Genomic DNA, 18,139 nt, shown 5'->3' with positions numbered 1-18,139 from the left:
AGAAGGCAAATGCTTCAGATTGCTATTTTTCAGGTTTTTCAATATGTATCAGACCCCATCCATGTAGAGTTCACATTCATGAAGCATCTTGAAAAGCTGTAAAGTGTGCCCTGATCCAGAGAATGACCTTGGTTTATTTATAAGTCCATGACTGAAACATTCTCCTATATTTTGCAGTTAGTGAAAACTAACAGAGCTTTGGATAGTAGCTGTGCAAATAAAAGATTTAAAAAAAAAAAAAAAAAGAAATAATCATATCATCACCATAACTATGCAAGAGAATCAATCGTTTAAGATGCAAATTTCCAACTTGAGTGCTCGGAGAACCACTTGGTCTCCATAAGGAGTTGCTATCTCCTGTTGTAACTGAATGTGTTTGCCATCTTAGGGTTCAATTATGGCTATCGTCTTGAAACTGGAGTGATCCCTGAAGAAAGTTAAAATGATAGATACTGTAGAACATTAGATTGTAAAGGGACTTTATTGTTCATTGAGACCATTCCCTTGCTAGTGCTACTGCAGATAACCACATCACATATTCCATTGATCAAGCTCCATTTTGTAAGAAGTTACTTTTAAGTTACTTTTATGGGGTTTGTGTTTCCTCTTCCTTCTCCCTCTACTGCTGTGACTCATCCTTCTATCCTTTTCCCTCCTTTTACTGCAAAACCCAAATTCTCCAAAAGGACATCATGTTTTGATCTTGAACACTTCAAACCAGAATTTCCAACAAATTATTGCTTAGTATAATCTTATGTTCTTTAAGTAATATTTTTTTTTTTTTTTTTTTTAAGAGAGAGAAAGGGAGGAAGGTAGGAAGGCAAAAATACTCAAAATTCAGGTGAAAAATTTAAAATATACAAACACAGTTATATAATGAACAAGCTATTTTGGAAGTGTATCCCAAGAATGTTCAATATGCAAGGCATATTGTAATATGAAAACATGCAACTTTTTGGTATCTAAAAAAACAAGTATTTATATAATCTGATTAATTAAGAGTCCATGGAGATTGCTTTTTCAAGAATAGCAAACTACTAAAACCCAAATAATTTTCATACCTGTCTGAATTATATGTTAACATGCCTGTCTCAATATATGAAATTAAATATGGCAGAATAATCCACCATATCAGTCATTTTCATGGATTATTTCAGGTAACTTTAGCAAGTTCATTCCACTGTTTTCGAGATGGTTAATTTCAAGTGCGCTTCCAGTTAAATTTTTGTGGCACATATGGAGAATCACAAAATTCAGATGATTTTATGAACATTTGTTTTGCAAATGCCAAACACATTGTGTTTGTTGTCATGGTTTTCTTCCCCTGATATTGTCTTCTAAATGTCTAAATATATTGTGTAAAACCAGGCTGTATTATACTAATCTTCTCAAGAGTACTAACTGTGAAAAGAAATCCTTGCTTTAGAGTGTAACCTATTCTACTTGTTAAAACATGTCTTCTGTAGTCAGCATCTATCACATAGTTCTATCCATGATTTTTATGTGTACATTTCATAGAATTCTAACAAAACTAAAGAAACAAACCCAATTTCTTATATCTTTATTTCAATGGAGAACAAATGGTATCATACACATGTACCATCCAGATGAATGAGTTATTTTGAATCCTGCTACACACTCATTTCTGTTGACGCTTCATGATGCTTTATGTAGAGACCTAAGCACCTTTCCCACTGTGGTGGATATCACCTCCAAAAAAGAAAAAGGCAAATAGCATAACCATGGACCTCAATATCTGCTAATTATGCTAGACCTGTTGTTTGGCATTAGACTTCTTTGAAATAACTTACCAGTACTGCAAAACAAAAATAAAAACATAAGAAAGTTTCAGCCATATGTTGTAGTGTAACAGTTTATGCAACAGTTCAAAAAATGGAGAGACATAAATAACAAGGTATACGAATTAAAATAATGGTATAAGCTACAGAAATAAATTGTGGTCATGCTTGTTCTTGATACTCGTGAATCTAAGCCACTCAGTTTATTCCCTCAACTCAGGTAAGAAGGTTATTTGAGTGATTAAGCTCCCCTCCATGTTGATTTGTTTTTCCCAAGTATAGTCAGATAAAATATGTGTACAATCCTGAGTTACATGCTATACCTTTTGCTTTGGGGCACTGCAGCATGCTATGAAGTTCATCCTAGTGGAGAAAAAAGCATAAATTAATTGTAATTGAAAGAAGAACTTCAGAGAGACATATTCCTTTTTGTGTATACTTCTTTAATAAGTCAGCAAAGCAAGTTTGAAATGGATCGGATTGTCAATGTCAATTGACTTTAGAAAAAAATGGAGTCACACACAAAAAAAAATTGTGAGTCAGCTTGAATTCTGAGTGAGACCAAGAAATGAAATAGAAAAAAAAAAAAAATCCACTGCATGTGCCTGGATGAAGCACAAATGGAAAATGTTATTAATCTGTGGCCTTCTTAAACTTGGTTGAAAAGCTGAACAAAAATAACAGAGAATATAAGTCTGTGTATAAAGTGCATATAAAGAAAGAAATCTCAATGAAGTCAAGTAAGCTACCTTATAATACAGTAGCATTTTAATTTATAGATGTATTTTTTGTTTAAACAATCTTTATTTGTAGCTACATAAAGCCACATCATAGTAGTGTTACTTAGTTTATATGGAGTTTATAAATTGTGAAGGATGTATCATGGGATTTCCTCTTAGATCATGTTGAAGGCTAAGACTAACTGTGAGAACATCCACTGGTCCCCAGGCCACATGGTGCATAAAGGCTGATCTCCATAGTGAAGGCTAGACTCCACTAGGTTATGCAGGTTACCACCATGTTGTGTAAAACTTTGTGAAAGCCTCTTTCAAACTCCTTGTTGTGTCTCTCTGAGCTTTAAACCTATTTTTTACTGTACATGCATTTCCAATACTGTAATGAGTAATTAATAGCAAGCTATCACTTGAAGGAAAAGGGGACACAACTATTTTATAATAAGCACAAGATCTCCATGGATGAGCATGAATGACTATGGAGAGTTAAAAGAGCCAAATGTTTGTGATTAAACAACAGTTGATGCAAATTTCATTGCTTCTAAAGATGTAGTGTGAGTATATGGTCTTATAACTATAATGGAAAGTCAAATAGTCCTACCTTCTTCTTTGTATAGCACTAGTCAGTAATGTAGGTGCACCCTATGTGGGCACATTTAAAATTTGAACTATATTTTGAAAGACAATGTGGGGTTTAGTATATAGTGAGGAACGATATAGACAGTTTATTTTCACCCTTATATCCACTCAGGGCTAAGGAATGAACGTTTTTTGTTCTTGTAGAAAATGCCTGCTAAAAAAAATCAAACTGCATTATATCATTTCACATTTCTCCATATGTAAGTAAATTTAAAAAAAAAAAGTATTTTAATGTAATTAATACTAGCAAATTTTTAGCAAAATAGAGGACAAAGGTATTCTTCACAGAAAGATACCCATTCATAAATATTTAATAAAGCTCATATTTTCACAATCTGGCAGACAATTCACTGGTTGCTGCACTACTTTTTCTATGCCCTGAATCCAAAGCAGTATTGGGAAGCCTAATTCCATCAAGGACTTGCCAAATTTAGGAATCTGGCTTGACAGAACACAGGCTGGATTATCCAGTCTCAGTCTAGGGCTGTCAGGGCTTCAAGCCATATTGCTATATGCTTGTCTGACCAGTAACCATATCCCTTTCCCCCTTTATCTTTCTTTTGCAAACAGATGGTGTTGGTGCCTGACTGTGTCCTAAAATAGTTTTTAACTTTGCAACCAATTCTACAGTCTCTCCACACTCAAATGCATTTCATTTTAGCCCTTTGCTCTCTATTTCAACACATATTCGGTGTACCCCTAATAGTTAGCTTACAATGCATTCCTTTTTGTATTCTATTAACTTTGTTTTGTTTGGGTACATATAGTCTGAAAAATCCTAAATGAACACAGCCTTATAAATAAAGGAGAAAAAAATGTCAGCTAGAGATTATGTTCCTGTGTGGAATAAAAAGGAAAGCTATAATAAACTTGCTATAGAAGCAGAGTCTGATGCTCAGTTATGAGCCCCTGAACTATATTGCCCCATATAAAAACATGAGATAGATAGTGACAAAAGCAAAGCACTTTAGCCGTCTTGATATTCAATGAATGTGCTAACTGCTTTTGTGGAGTTGCGGTGTTCTTCAATGTGTTACCTTTATCACACAGAGACCTGCATAAAAATGAAATGTCATACTCCAATACACTTCTAGTCAGTCATACAGTTTATTTTCTTGTCCTCTGATAGAGTTCACAAATTTAATAACTGTCCTTTATCCTTGTGTCAATTCTCTTTCAGTTTTCTATTCAGCTTTCCTTCTTTCATGACTTGCAGGAATGCTTCATCTTCCTATAGCAATCATAATAGAAAGACAGAGAAAGGGTGATATCAGCTGCCATTTAGAAGTGTATGAGGGGTGATCAGACCTCTTCAGTGGTTAGAAAAAAAATGTTCATTGCTATTCTGCTGCATACAGTTTAACCTGTTTAGACATTTGGTGCCTAAATTAATTGGATAGTTTAAATGGAAATGTTTATTAAGACTGTGTTTCACATATTGTGTGGAAAAAATACAATTTATCCTTAATCGAAAATAATAGGGTTATTTGGAAGAAACTGCTGATAAGAACACAATTAATTTTCATCTGATTAAAAAGTATAATGATGAATTTTTGCCTTTTTGTTTTAGTTTCTGTGACTACAATTAAGAATGACTCTTATCATGCGGGTCACCACATGATTGCTAAATGACAACTACAGTATCATTAATACTTGTATCTACTCCTTCTGGTATGTTCACAAGTAAAAATGAACTGAACTCCCATTTTCTCTGAATTGAAAGTACTGAAAAAAAATTGCTAGAACCACCTGTTACTATGTCAGATCAGATATGTGCTTCTGTGGAGATACATCGACCACCAGTAATAAAGTCCTGATCCTTTGAAGTGCTGAATAAGGTTTATATGTGAAACAGTAACTAGCTCCTGTACAGCTGTAAAATCTCACCTCAGATTATTGCTAGGCAACAACATATTTTTGTACATGTAATATTAATATGGGCTCAATCCAAAGCCATTTTAAATTAATTTAGATCTTTCTACTGATTTTCATGGGCCTTGAAAACAGAGAAATCTTGTATCTCTATGCACTTTGCAAGAAGGGCACTTGATGGAAGCACAGAAGCATAGGACATGTTGAAGTACTATTTGGCTAAATTAAAAAAGAAAATAAAAACACAATTGAAAGGGAGGCAGAACTGTGAAGAGATGAGCAGAAGGGAATAAGGGAACGAACTGAATTATCAGCTCTAACGAGATAAGGGATTGTTGAGGCTGTTGAAAAAGGATACCAACTTTTTGTAGTTGAGGTAGAATGTAACATGAAAATTTAAGCAAAACCAGAGCTGAGCTTACAGTATAGGAGACAAACGAGAAAATACATACAACCTGGAGAGAGAAGGAATGTGCAGTACAGGGAATACCTTTATTTCAGCCTTGAGTTAAACATGTTGCATGCTGTTGAGCTGATCAGTGGTCAGTGACCACTACAGGAAGAAAAGATGGGACCTGGGAATTTTAAATGTAATCTGATCATCTAAACAGTAGCATTCTTTTCTGTCAAGTCAGGCATTGTTTTAAATCTCTGGTCCAGAAAAGGATACTGTAGAGATTTGGTAGCAATTGCTCAGATTTTGAAATTTCAGAACAACATTTTTTTGATAACACATCTATTTCTTCTCAACTTGTAATAATTTGGATTACTGTAGCAGTATAATAAAATCAATCGTTGAGAAAATCAGTTATATTCTGTACTCAATGTGGTACATTCTGAACATAAAAAATGACCAGAATTTTATAAGAGCTTTTTTCCCAAAAGCTAATTATTCTTGGAGGATTTTTCTGTCCAAGTAAACATTACTTCATAAGAGACTGGTTGTCATTAGAATTACTTTTGTATCATTTCCCATTCCTAGCATATGTTCACAGAAAGACAGTTCTTACTGTTATTCTGGTAGCCATTCAAATCCCAAGACTGTATACATTAGGTGCCACTTCACTGCTTTAACCAGCTGGATTTTTGTGTTCATTTTTGTTCTCATTAGAGACCTAAAATAAAAAGAGGAGCATCATGATATTCTAAAATTACTCAGAATGAAATCATTTTCATTACAGATTTCACAAGTTACATGGCACAATTATTTTGAGGAAAGGAAAATAGAAACCCACAGTACTCTACTGTAGAAGAAAGGACTATTTCTAGCTAAGGTGTTCCATATAGTTTTCAGAAGAGTTCTCTTTGATTCATAACTCTGTTAAAAGTTTCCTGTGTGACCTTAGTCAAGCTGTTTAATTTCTCTGTGCTCTCCTCTTAATGTAAAATGTTGTCTTTCTCACAGCATCATTTTTCATCAACAAGAAACTGGCAGAATTCATCCTAACTGTGCAAATTCCCACCTCAGTGCAAGTGCCAACATGCCTGGCTAAAATAATAGCATTAAACTGAGGGGAAAATAAATTAGAAGACATGGTGTTTCTGGCATTTCCACTGCTAGCAAACATGCTATCACTTTCCCTCATAATTACTTCAGGTTGTACATTGCTGACATTTACTACAAGAAACAAAACAGCACTAAAACACAAATATGAAGAAAGATACAAATCTAAAATAACTAGGATACTTTGGATCACAATTTTTACTAAAAATATTGCTACATTTCTTGAACTGTTGTTTGTGTAAAAGATACATACAATTATTCCATTAGGTTAGCAAACTACTGTTCTTATTAATCAAAGCAAAAGTAACTTATGAAAGTTACAAGATTCATTTATTTTCTTCTAGTTTATAATGTGATGTGAAGCCTATGAGAAATCAATCAAAATGTTGCACTAGATCCTAGCGGCTTCTTGATCAGGACTGTATGGCACAATAGTGAAAAGAGAAATGCCCTTACAGTGTACTGAGTGGATAAAGTAGCTGTAGTCAATGTCATAAGTATGTTTTCCTACATGAGTAGAAGTTGTCTGAGTTACAAAAACATTTACATTTTAAAGCTTTGTACCCAAATGTACATACACTTGATTATTACATGTGTTATATTTTCTTCTTCTTCCACTGTCGCTGGGAAACAGCAAGCACATTGTTGCATGCTCAGGAGAGAGCCTTCTTGTGTGTGGTTCATGTGCCCATAACCTGTGGACCCTGGAATCCACAAAGAGTCTCCTTGTGCTGCCACATGCTCAATGCAGATGGCATCTTCAGAGAATACATTGGCAGACACACACAAACCCATATTTAGCATCTCCAAACAACATTTTTTCAGTAGTTTGTAAGTCAGCCAATGGCAGGTGTCTTTCATGCAGACAACAAAACAGCTCTCTGACCTCATGTTGATCCTCTCTTTTATTTCTCTAGCTCGCCAACTCCAAGCGTTTGCTTAAAGTATGAAAACATTAGTTTTCTTCATTCAAACTATAAGATTTTTTTCATAAAGATGAACAATTTTTTTTTCACATTTCTAAAGAATAGTTGGTCTGTTTTAGCTGAAATTTAAAAGTTATGTTCAATGTTCAGCCAAAAAATGTCTCTTTCAATCCCACCAGCAGCATAAGAATAGGGAGGATAAGCACACTGTAAATTTAACTTGCAAATGTAAATTCAAATGTAAATTTTTAAGAACACTTAAACAGCTTTAATATGGATTGTCACTATTACATCCTAGTTCTTTCCGAATAAGTTTCCAAAACTTTTAAAGGCAAGTGAATGCTGTCCCCAGTTTATGCAGACTAAAGATCTGGCTCAAGCCACTTTAAAGTGATCCGTGATAAAATTTGAAAGCAATATGTGATGTTTCATAAAATGAATGGCTCAACTGTCCTACTAATCATTCTTTGATTTATGAACTTTCTTTTCAAAGCCAAAATTCATACCTGTATGCGGTTTATAAATTTTATTAAATATACATTTTAGTCACTCGAACATTTTACAGACAAATGAATACACTTAAATTCATACATCCTCAATTATATATTTGCCAATAACTGTTTCATACAGCCATCTATATGAAGGCTTCTTATTTAGATAACAGTCACCAGTGAAGAGTAAACAAACATTCTAACACTAAACAACACTGTAATTCCAAATTAATTTTCCAGTTACTCAGCTGTTGCATTCCAGGATTTTAATTATCTCAGTTCAGATTCACTTTAATCTATAGTGAATATTTTTATTTCTGAGAAAAAAAGTAAGTATCTCCTTATGTCTTTACTAGAATTGTCAATTTGAAAGAATTACTGGAGATGAGGAATGTGGAGACAAAGAGTCAGGACTCAAATGTAATATTGTGATGAAATGCATTTTTATCCCCTTCCTCTCTGCTTATCAAAATGTTAGTATATTTATGCTTGTGAAGAAATACCTCTTTATTACGCCGATCTACGTGCTAAAAAAATCAGAATTTAACATATTAGCTTCAAAATACGAATTTGTACCTTACTTTGAGCATATGTTGTATTTCCTATTTACACTAGAGATTCTTGTGATAATAACTTCTCATAATTTAGATGTCAAATGCCCCTGCAGATTTTTTTAAATATGGAAGTTCAAAACTAGAAGATGTACATTTTTAATCAGATAAAGTTAATCATATTTACGTACATATTTGGGTGAAATGTGTGTGTGAAATCAAGTGCTCAGCAACATCAAATTATAAATCTCTCACCAACGTGGTCAGTGATTTCAATTGTTAACATAACAGCTATTAGAAAGATTATTGCAGTTGGAAAAAGGAATGAAAAATAAATATGCCATCTTGCATCTACAGTACAAAGAAATAAATTTTCAAACATTGTCATTGATTTTCTATGCGAGTTTGGACAAGTTAGCTAATAGAATTTTTCTTTTCAAAGATATGGAAATAGGAAGTTGAAATGGACAGTAAAATGTCTTTTCACAGGAAAGATACTGAAAATAATCCTCATCTGGAAAATAGTTGGATTAGAGTAATGGACATTTGTCAGTGGAATAAAAGGCAAAACATCCCCCAGAACATATTACAATTTAGGTCATGTTTCAAATAAATAGTTATGTATCTATGTCATTATATATACCTTACTGTTCTCAGGCTATGTGCATGCGATAAAGAGTGGGACTATCTAGAAGCTGCTGAGCTAGCTTCCTAAAAGCAGTAATAGAATGAGCATTAGCGCAGTTGAACATATATACCCTGCTTTTTAACCGACTTTATTCAGCAGGCTGTAATTCATGTAGTCTTGCAGTCTGCCCTGCTAGACCACTAGTGGCAATCAGACCAGGGGTGGCCCCCAGCAATCAAGAACCTGGCTTCCCTCTCTTGTCTTACGAGTCAACGCATGTCCTGGGGCCCAAATACGATAGCTATTTCTCTGGTTTCTCTACAAGACCATCGCATCCTGTACAAGTGTATCACCCAAATTATGTATTTTTCATCTAAAGTGGAATACATTGCTGAACATTTTAACATTTCTACAAAGCTGAGAAAAATGAAAGATACAGCTGAGATAGTCATTATTGTATCTCAGAATGATTATACTAGCCAAAGATGGAAAAGACTTATCACATCAGCTGTTTCACCTTCCTTCATTACAGCACATTCTTAGAGAAAATATACCAGTCTTGACTCAAGATCAGATACTTTCCATCTCCTAGATGCCATTCAAAGACCTAAAAGAACTGAAGTGAAAAAAGCTACTGAAAGGGAAGCTCTCTAGTTCATGGTTCAGACAGAAGTGAATGTGAGGTGTACAGTCTTGCTGCAGGTTTGAACTTGCAAAGCTTTCTCCTTAGTTGAAAGGCAAGAGCACTCTCTTTCAGGAATAGTCAGCCTGTTACATTTCCTCATAATCACATAATAAATTTCTCTCAGCCCTGCAAGTCTTTTAGAAAAGTGCATGATGGTATCCACTCAGAAATTACTGGATAGTCTCGGAAAGAATTACATTCCTGCAGCATAAAAGAATCTCCACAATACAGGTCAAGATAGAAGACATTAAGTTCATTTACAGATGCCATTGAAGAAAAATATAGCCAGACTTAAACAGAATAATACAAAGAGAGCAGAAATAAAATATAAATCCATTTCATGTACATTAAATAAAAATGTACCAGATTATATGTAGGATGCTGCAGAGATATGCTGATGTAGTGCACTATATTATCAATGTAAAACAAATAGCTAATACTATAAAACTGAAGAAATAACGCTTCATTTAAAATTCTCTGAGAAGAATATTTTAGTGTGGTAATTTACAAACAGGCAGTCATGATGGCACATATTCAAATACACACCAGGTTTCATAATGGATGAAAATCCCCCTGCTAAATATACACTCAGAAAACTAACTCCATCCCGTCTGACATGTGCAAAGCCTGAGAACCTGGCTTTGTGTGGTAATGACTCCATACACATTTGATAGGATGCAACCAATCAATTTGCTTCACATATATTGATGCCAGGTAATTAACTACATACAATTATTCACTGACAGAGGCAGATGTTGATGATTATACTTTAACGTGCAGTTTTACACTCCTATGCCCCACACCAGGACAGAGAAAATGATTTTCAAAAAATTGAGTTGAAATGATCACACTTTTTTCAAAAAAACAGAGCAATATAAGATGTAAATATGTTTGCTGTGTGTAACATGGGAAAAGGAGCAGATGTAATAGCTCTGCACCTCATACAGTAGAGGATGTCAGTGACAGCGTTCTTTAATGGAGGTTTCAGTTTTGTTCTTAGAAGCTATTAGGCTTAGAAAGGAAGATTAAGCTGACACAAAATAATTATAACTATTGTCGGTTTATTTCCCGCAACATTTCATTTTATATTTACATGTCTAGGATTTAGCTTTGAAGCTCTTCAGCTCTCTCTTATTGGAGGATAAGATAAGGGAAAAAACAGAAGTGAAGCAATAGGCTGAAATTAAGCACACAATGTTATGAATGATTCCACAAAGTCACTCTGGTAACCTGTTGACAGATTCCTGGCTGTCATGCAAGTTGCCTCCCAGTAGGTATTCCAGAACTTTACATGTGGGCCAAAGAATACTGACTGATTATTCAAATGTCTTGCATTTCTGGACAAGACTATATGACTGGTCATCCTCTGTATATGTTTTGTCCCCTTAATATCTGGTTTAGATAAAAAAAATTTTCCTACCATCAAAGTCTCCAAACATATAGCTTTGAAGCAGCGCATGTGGATGTTTTTCTTCAACTTAGTGGCAACTGAAAATCATCTTTTTCTTCTCAATAGCATGTTCACTTGGAAGCTATCTGACAGTCCTCATTGAAAAATGAATAAGAATATCTAATTAAATTTACAGGATGGTTAAGATAAAGTGTACAGTAGTACTTATAATAATTACGCCATGCATTCCAAAGTAGCTCTAGTTATTCACAGTTTAATAGACTTTAATGACAGAAAATACCATTAAATCTGTCTCGCTACATTACATTTTATCCCACTATGTCTACATTGAACTCACTGACAAAAGTTTGACTAAATCATCATATCTTTTTGAATAAACTGTATCTTCTAATAAGGCAACCAGGTTTAACCAGGAACCTGGCAAGAGAGGAAGAAGCTGACACCTCTCTTGGTTGTTTACTCCAGCAGTTAGTCATTGTCTCTTTTTTAAAAAAAACACAGGTATGACTAATATGCTTTTAATTTCCCTGGTTTCAGTTTCCAGTAACTGGTTCTTGTTTTGCATTTCTTTGCAAAGTTGAATACCTATTTACTAGGCAGTTACTCGTATGGCTCTGGTTATACAGTGTAATTAAGTCACTTCACAATATTCTTCGTAAAAATAAACAGGTTGATTATATAAGTCACAGGCATAAGATATGCTTCCACTTTTGCTTGAGAAGCTTTTGTACTCCTTTCCTTGTTTTGTTTTGGGTTTTTTTTAATATCTTCCAAGCACTGTGTACATCAAAAGTTTTTGCACTGTTCCTGTGTGTCCTATGTCAAGTTAAAAATTTTGCTTCCACTCACTCACTGCTCCCCCATTTTTTAATTTTCATGGCATATCAAAATTATGTCAAAATTTCAGAACAATATTGAAATTTAGTCTTCTTGAAGGAGTGTATAATGCCAAGAATGGATGAAACTGTGATTCCAAAAAAATGGAGGTTGAAGGTTGAGAGGGAAGTCTAAAACTCCATGTAACATACTACGTAAACAGGAGTATGTGCTATGTCAGCTGTAGCAAAATTGTCCTTAACCAATTTGGAAAACATTTTGCTAGCAATCACAAGACAAACACCAGCTATGCAGCACATTGCACAGTGATATACAGAGAAGAAAACTTGTGACTGAATAGACAACAAAACACATCTTTTATGACAAGTACCATGGGATGCATAGGTATCAGTAGGAAAGGTCCCTACTGGTTCCCTGTGCTTTTGATTAGGCCTTTTATACATACACAGAACAAATAAGACCTCTGTTTTGGAGGTCTTGACTAAAATTCTCAATGTCTTTAGCAGCTGGGTGAAACTCATTTTTCTCAGTGTGATAAATGAACACTACTATTAAAAAAGAGAAAGATCATTTGAGGCCATTTCCAGCATCACAAGAAAGCATTGGCTTCACATAGGCATTCCTCTGATTTAAACTTTTTAAAGAAGAGATGCTTCTTTTTTTAATGGTAATTGTCTTGCTTGAAAAATTAATATTTTCCTCTCAAAGTGAATTCTATTAAAACAGTAGCCTCCTTGGAGGTTAAATGTGAAGCACACACAAAATACAGCTGCACTTATTAATTGATACAATGTATATGGATAATGAGATGCTACACTACAAGAAAAAAAATATGAGAAAAATGCTTTTGGAATTGTCTGCATGGAGAGAAGCAAAGAAGGGCAGCAGTTCTACTAATGTCAGCATATATACTTGCTCAGTTCATGAGAGGCTATGCCATTTTGCATAAGCCATTATCAAAGGTACACCTTCATGTATAATTATTCGTGAGCACTCACACAGCAATATGCCTTCTTGTATCCTGTCATCTCTATTTTGTTCACATTTAGACTTGTCTGTAAATGATTCTCATTTAATGACATCAAACTGTTTTGCCACTGTTATGCATAAATCTCATCAATATCTGAGGAATCATCAGCAGACTGTTAAATGGACTGTACTAGCTTCTTTGCTTTCAATATATTAAAAAAAAAAAAAGGCACGCATAAATAGCAGAAGGTGTGACATAGAATCATAGAATCATAGAATGGTTAGGCTTGGAGAGGACCTTAAGATCAGCTAGTTCCAACTCCCATGCCACAGGCAGGGACACCTCACACTAGACCATGTCACCCAAAACTCTGTCCAACCTGGCTTTGAACACTGCCAGGGATGAACATTCATCACTTCTTTGGGCAACCTGTTCCAGTGCTTCACCACTGTAAAGAACTTCTCCCTCACAGTAAAGAACTTCTTCCTTATATCTAACCTGAACTTCCCTTGTTTAAGTTTAAATCCATGATCTCTTGTCCTGTCACTACAGTCCCTAGCGAAGACTCCCTCTCCAATATCCTTGTAGGTCCTCTCAGGTATTGGAAGGCTGCTATGAGGTCTCCACGTAGCACATCCAGTATAATCTGAAGTTTTGTCATATTGTAAATATTCTGCTGAGAAACTGATGGGAGGGCAAACCCAGACCTTGATTAATGAGTCTGTTTCATCTAGGTTACCAAAACAGGTCCTCTTACTTAACCTTATAGAAGGAACAACTAAAGTTCTTATCATCTAATTGCACTGTGGCAAACTAAGTCAACTGAGCAGGTAGCTTCAGACCAGATCTGATTAAACAGAAGTGCTCATTAAAATTATCTGTGTTCAAAACTCTTTCTTGCAAGATCAGCACAAAGGACCAGGATAAAATCAAGGAGAATGCTTTTACCTTTTAACTCTCCCTTCCTAGGATCTTGAACAAAGCTGACTGATGCATACATCACAAATAATGGGACTAAAGTGAGAATTCAGCTGATTTCAGCTTGGTATGAGACCTAGACAGAAAGGAGGGAACATTTATGCGTTTTCAATTAGGGGCACTGTTCTACTACTTACTTCCTTTTTTTAAAAACAACCTAAACTGCGAATAAATTCACTACTGTAATATATAATACTAATCGGTGCATTGGTTTTAGACACTTAGAATTGTATATTATTTACACCCGTTTTCTTTCTCTGTTTTCCAGCTCAAGCAGAACCACTTATTGGTATTTTCTCATGCTGACTTTGGTTGAACTGTTTATTTCATCTGATGAGAGAAAACAAATGACAAAACAGTGAAGAAGCTTTTTTGATAAGCTAATGTCCACTCATCCTTGGCAATTATTTATTTTCATAACATGTTCTGTTGTAAGGTATTCAGATAAAATTATGACCTACAGTTAGACCTTTTCTGAGTAGGAGTAATCCACTGACCTTATCCAGCTTCTAAAAGTTAAAAGCGTGCCTCATCATATCCCTCCTTACCCTTTTCTTTGTTAAATTAAATAATTGCCTTGCTTTCATCTTTCTTCATAACTTATGTTGGTTTTCTTTTCTGGACTCTCTTAACAGTTCCAGTGCACCATGATAAGGCAATAAAATATCTGAATATTTAATAGAATGGAAAGTTTATTTTATGTGACTTGAGGATTAAAATGCTGTTTATGTCTATTACAAGAGAGTATTTTTGCCTTCTTCACACCAGCATGGTACTCTTGACTCATGTTTGCGCTGTAAGTTTCAATAACCCGAAGAATTTGTTCTGAAGAAATTAGGAAGTTTCTAAAATGAACCAGAAATTTCTGCAGAAGAATCATTGTCTACTGTGTGCACTTTTATGGCATTATGTTACTCCAACTAACATCTAGATGTTCACTCAATTTAATTTGATTTTATTTATTTTGATACGATTTAATTTGACCTTCATTTTGCCTCACAATGAATATTTCCACATCTACCTATAATAATTTAAAAATTTCCAGGAAACATAACTCTGTAACTTTTAGTAGATATGAAGTGCTTTCCAATATAAAAGAATCAACTTTAAATAAACACAATTATACAAGATCTAATTTTACTTGATAATACTGTTTCTAAATTATAAAATCACTGGTACAAAGAAAAGAAGGAAAAGGAGGAAGAGAATGAGGAGGTATTCTTATTGTTTCTGATTTTTGCAACTCTATTTTTGCTTCTTTTCTGTATTTACAGATCACTAAATAGAGTTTTTTTGTTTGAATGTTAGCTCAATGTGGCAACATATGTATAAATTATGCACAGCCATCTCATGAATGTAGCATCCACAGGTGAGGACTGCTGACAGTTGTTGAGCCTATCATGATCTCCTGCGTGTCTGACTCAATTTTACTCGGAGTTGAAAAACTAATTTTATTTTTTTTTAGTATTTCAACAGTGTTATGGCCTTCATCCTTCATTGCACATACATTTAGCCTTCCTTCTGAAACTATAAATCTTGTGGAAAGGTCATGATGGTAAACTAAACAATATGTTAGTCCCACTTCACATATTTTCTTTCATAGCTTTTATTATACATGCAGTTACTGCTATTTTAATGTGTTGGTTTGGATGCTCCTTTAAAAAAAAAAAAAAAAGCTAAAACATGCTAATTTCACCAAGTAAATACTTATCCTTCCATTTAGACATAGAATCATAGAATCATAGAATCGTAAGGGTTGGAAAGAACCTTAAGATCATCTAGTTCCAACCCCCCTGCCATGGGCAGGGATGTCACTATACATGTAAGAATGTAATTTTAAAAGATGTTTCAATTTGAAATTTGACTTTTTTTAGCTCTAGACATTTGTAGTTGCACTATATGCAGTGATTTCAACTAAATACCGCCAAGTTAATGTCAACAAATTATATGTTAATTGCACTATGTTGTGCTGTATAAATGGAAAATAAAAAAGATATTTTTCTTCAGATGTCAGCCTAGCTATGAGTTCAGCAGTGAAGTTTTTCCTTTCCTTAAAAGCACCATGGATGTGGTAACTGGGCTCACTTGTTATAGAGTTAGATGACATATCATATTCGGACATCATCTGAAGCATTATTTGCATGGTTGGTTACTTGTTTTCTTCTCTTGGCTTCACTCTGCCAGAAGGTTTAAGCAGACTATTCTAGGTGCTTGTAAAGTTGGATTTGTGTTACTATAGAAGATGGAGCAGTGGATGGCAGACAGCCAGACAACAACATGAAAGTGGATGTGTCTGATATGATGCACAGTAGTACTTGAAAAAATACACCTCTATACTTGTATTCCCCATTGCTGCTGCTGAGAGCCACTCTACTGTGATTTGCAATATTGCCACCATTTAGGAGAATAGAAGTTATTTTCAATGCTATTATGAAGTGAAAGTAAAAAGACTAACTGCTAACTTGTTCATCTTTGAAGCCCTTTGCATATGTTGGTACTAGTGTAATAACTACTGTTTACATATACAGGCAATTCATTTCGGGAGAGAATTCACAACCCAAAACATAACACCCCACATTCTCACATTAAAAAAAATTAATTAAAGAAAACAAAAGACAGACTAAGAACTCAGGTGATGAGAGTATATTTTTTTTCTTTAGCCTGATTCAATACTTCGGAACCAGGTGGCTCATCTCATCATTTCATGATTTGTTTTTCGTGGCTTTTTTCACTACCTATCTGCTGCCACAGCAACAATTTTTCATGTTGATGTTGCATGAAAATGGGTAATACATTCATACGTGTGTTAATTTTAAGTTTGTAATTAATCTTCAATTTGCTTGCTTCTGATCATACCAGAGTATGCTCCCTTTTCTTTTTCTGAATGATAAGTAGAAAATTACAAACTGTTTTGCATTTCCATAAGTATTGATAGAGCTATAGCTACAGAAGTCACTGATCAGTTTGAGTAACATAAGTGGCATTTGATGTACTTTTATAAAAATTTAGGTGTAGAATATAATCCCTCAGGACTCATAACATCAAACCAAACAAAACTATTGTATAAAAAGATATGCTAAAACCTGAACACTGAAATATTTATTTATAAAGTAGTTGGTGTCAATACTCCTTGGTTCATAAGAATATTCTGCATGACATTCCTATGCACTGGACCATTTTTCACTCATATCTCTTCCTGTTTTGTACGAAAAGTCTGGAACTGATAAATTTTCAACATAGAAAAACATCTAAGATCCTCGGTTTTGTGGGTTTCAAGACAAATGTTTCTCCTAGATTATTTCAAATGACTGGCTTACCAGCAGACTGCTTGGCCTGTTTGCATCTGAGTACTAGCTGCTTTTTCTTAATCCTAACTGGCTGAGACTTTGTGACTAGATTAGCACTATGGTTTGTGCTAATAGCGAATATTACAGTGCATAACTCCAGTGCACAAGTCCTTTTATGGTTCTAACAATAAGTATCTCAATGAGCTTTGAATGTGACTTCGGTGCTTTATTCTTCATCTGCTATATTTTGACATGGAGATGAAAAGTTTCTTAGGAACTACTGTCAATAAAAATCATTAACAAAAAAATTAAAATAAAAAATAAAAAAATATATTAAGTATGATCCAAATGTCTAAAGTCAGGCATTGGACCACAAAGGTCTTTTTTGATCTAAACACTTCTGGTGATATTTTGAAAAAAGTATGTAAGTAGCTTCGGAGAAATTGAGTTTTGAACACATATTGTCTAAAATGTGTAAGCCCTTTCAAAAATTCCACCCTTAATCCTTAATTTCTATATGTTTCTCTTTTTTCTATCACTATCGTTCTTTACTGGAGAGAACACTATGTGAGTCCTCTAATGTAGCAAAGGCTGGTGGCATGACATTTCTGTTTTGGCCTTTCTTTAATAATGTTTCATGCTGACCCTCTTGTGTAAAGACAGCACCAGAAAGCACAGCTTTGACAGCAGTGTTTACATGAATGTTTGATAAGCACCTGTCAGCCCTTAGCACTCTACAAGACTGTGTAACACAAAAGACAGCCAGGGAACCCTGGAGCTTTTGCCACCTGAAAACATAATCTGTGTGTTTTCTGCATTTCAAATGA

The 18,139-nt window shown here is 34.5% G+C and overlaps 1 long non-coding RNA gene across 2 annotated transcripts in view; it reads right to left on the bottom strand.

The window, feature by feature from the left end:
• Nucleotides 1-1,976: 1,976 nt before the first annotated feature.
• LOC115606525 overlaps nt 1,977-18,139 on the bottom strand; it is a 55,137-nt gene continuing 38,974 nt past the window's right edge. Inside the window, exons 5-6 of one of the 2 annotated variants that reach the window (XR_004389899.1) lie at nt 6,055-6,159; nt 1,977-2,162 (exon numbers count right to left, since the gene is read on the bottom strand). This is a non-coding gene — a long non-coding RNA (uncharacterized LOC115606525). Of the gene's footprint in view, nt 2,163-4,014; nt 4,404-6,054; nt 6,160-18,139 lie in introns of those variants that run through there. The other variant, XR_004389898.1, reaches the window with a different exon arrangement.

This window comes from Strigops habroptila, chromosome 4, assembly GCF_004027225.2.
Source record: "Strigops habroptila isolate Jane chromosome 4, bStrHab1.2.pri, whole genome shotgun sequence".
NCBI classification, from domain to species: Eukaryota; Metazoa; Chordata; class Aves; order Psittaciformes; family Psittacidae; genus Strigops; species Strigops habroptila.
Note: the sequence above shows the minus strand (reverse complement) of the source record. Positions and strands in the feature narration are given on the sequence as shown.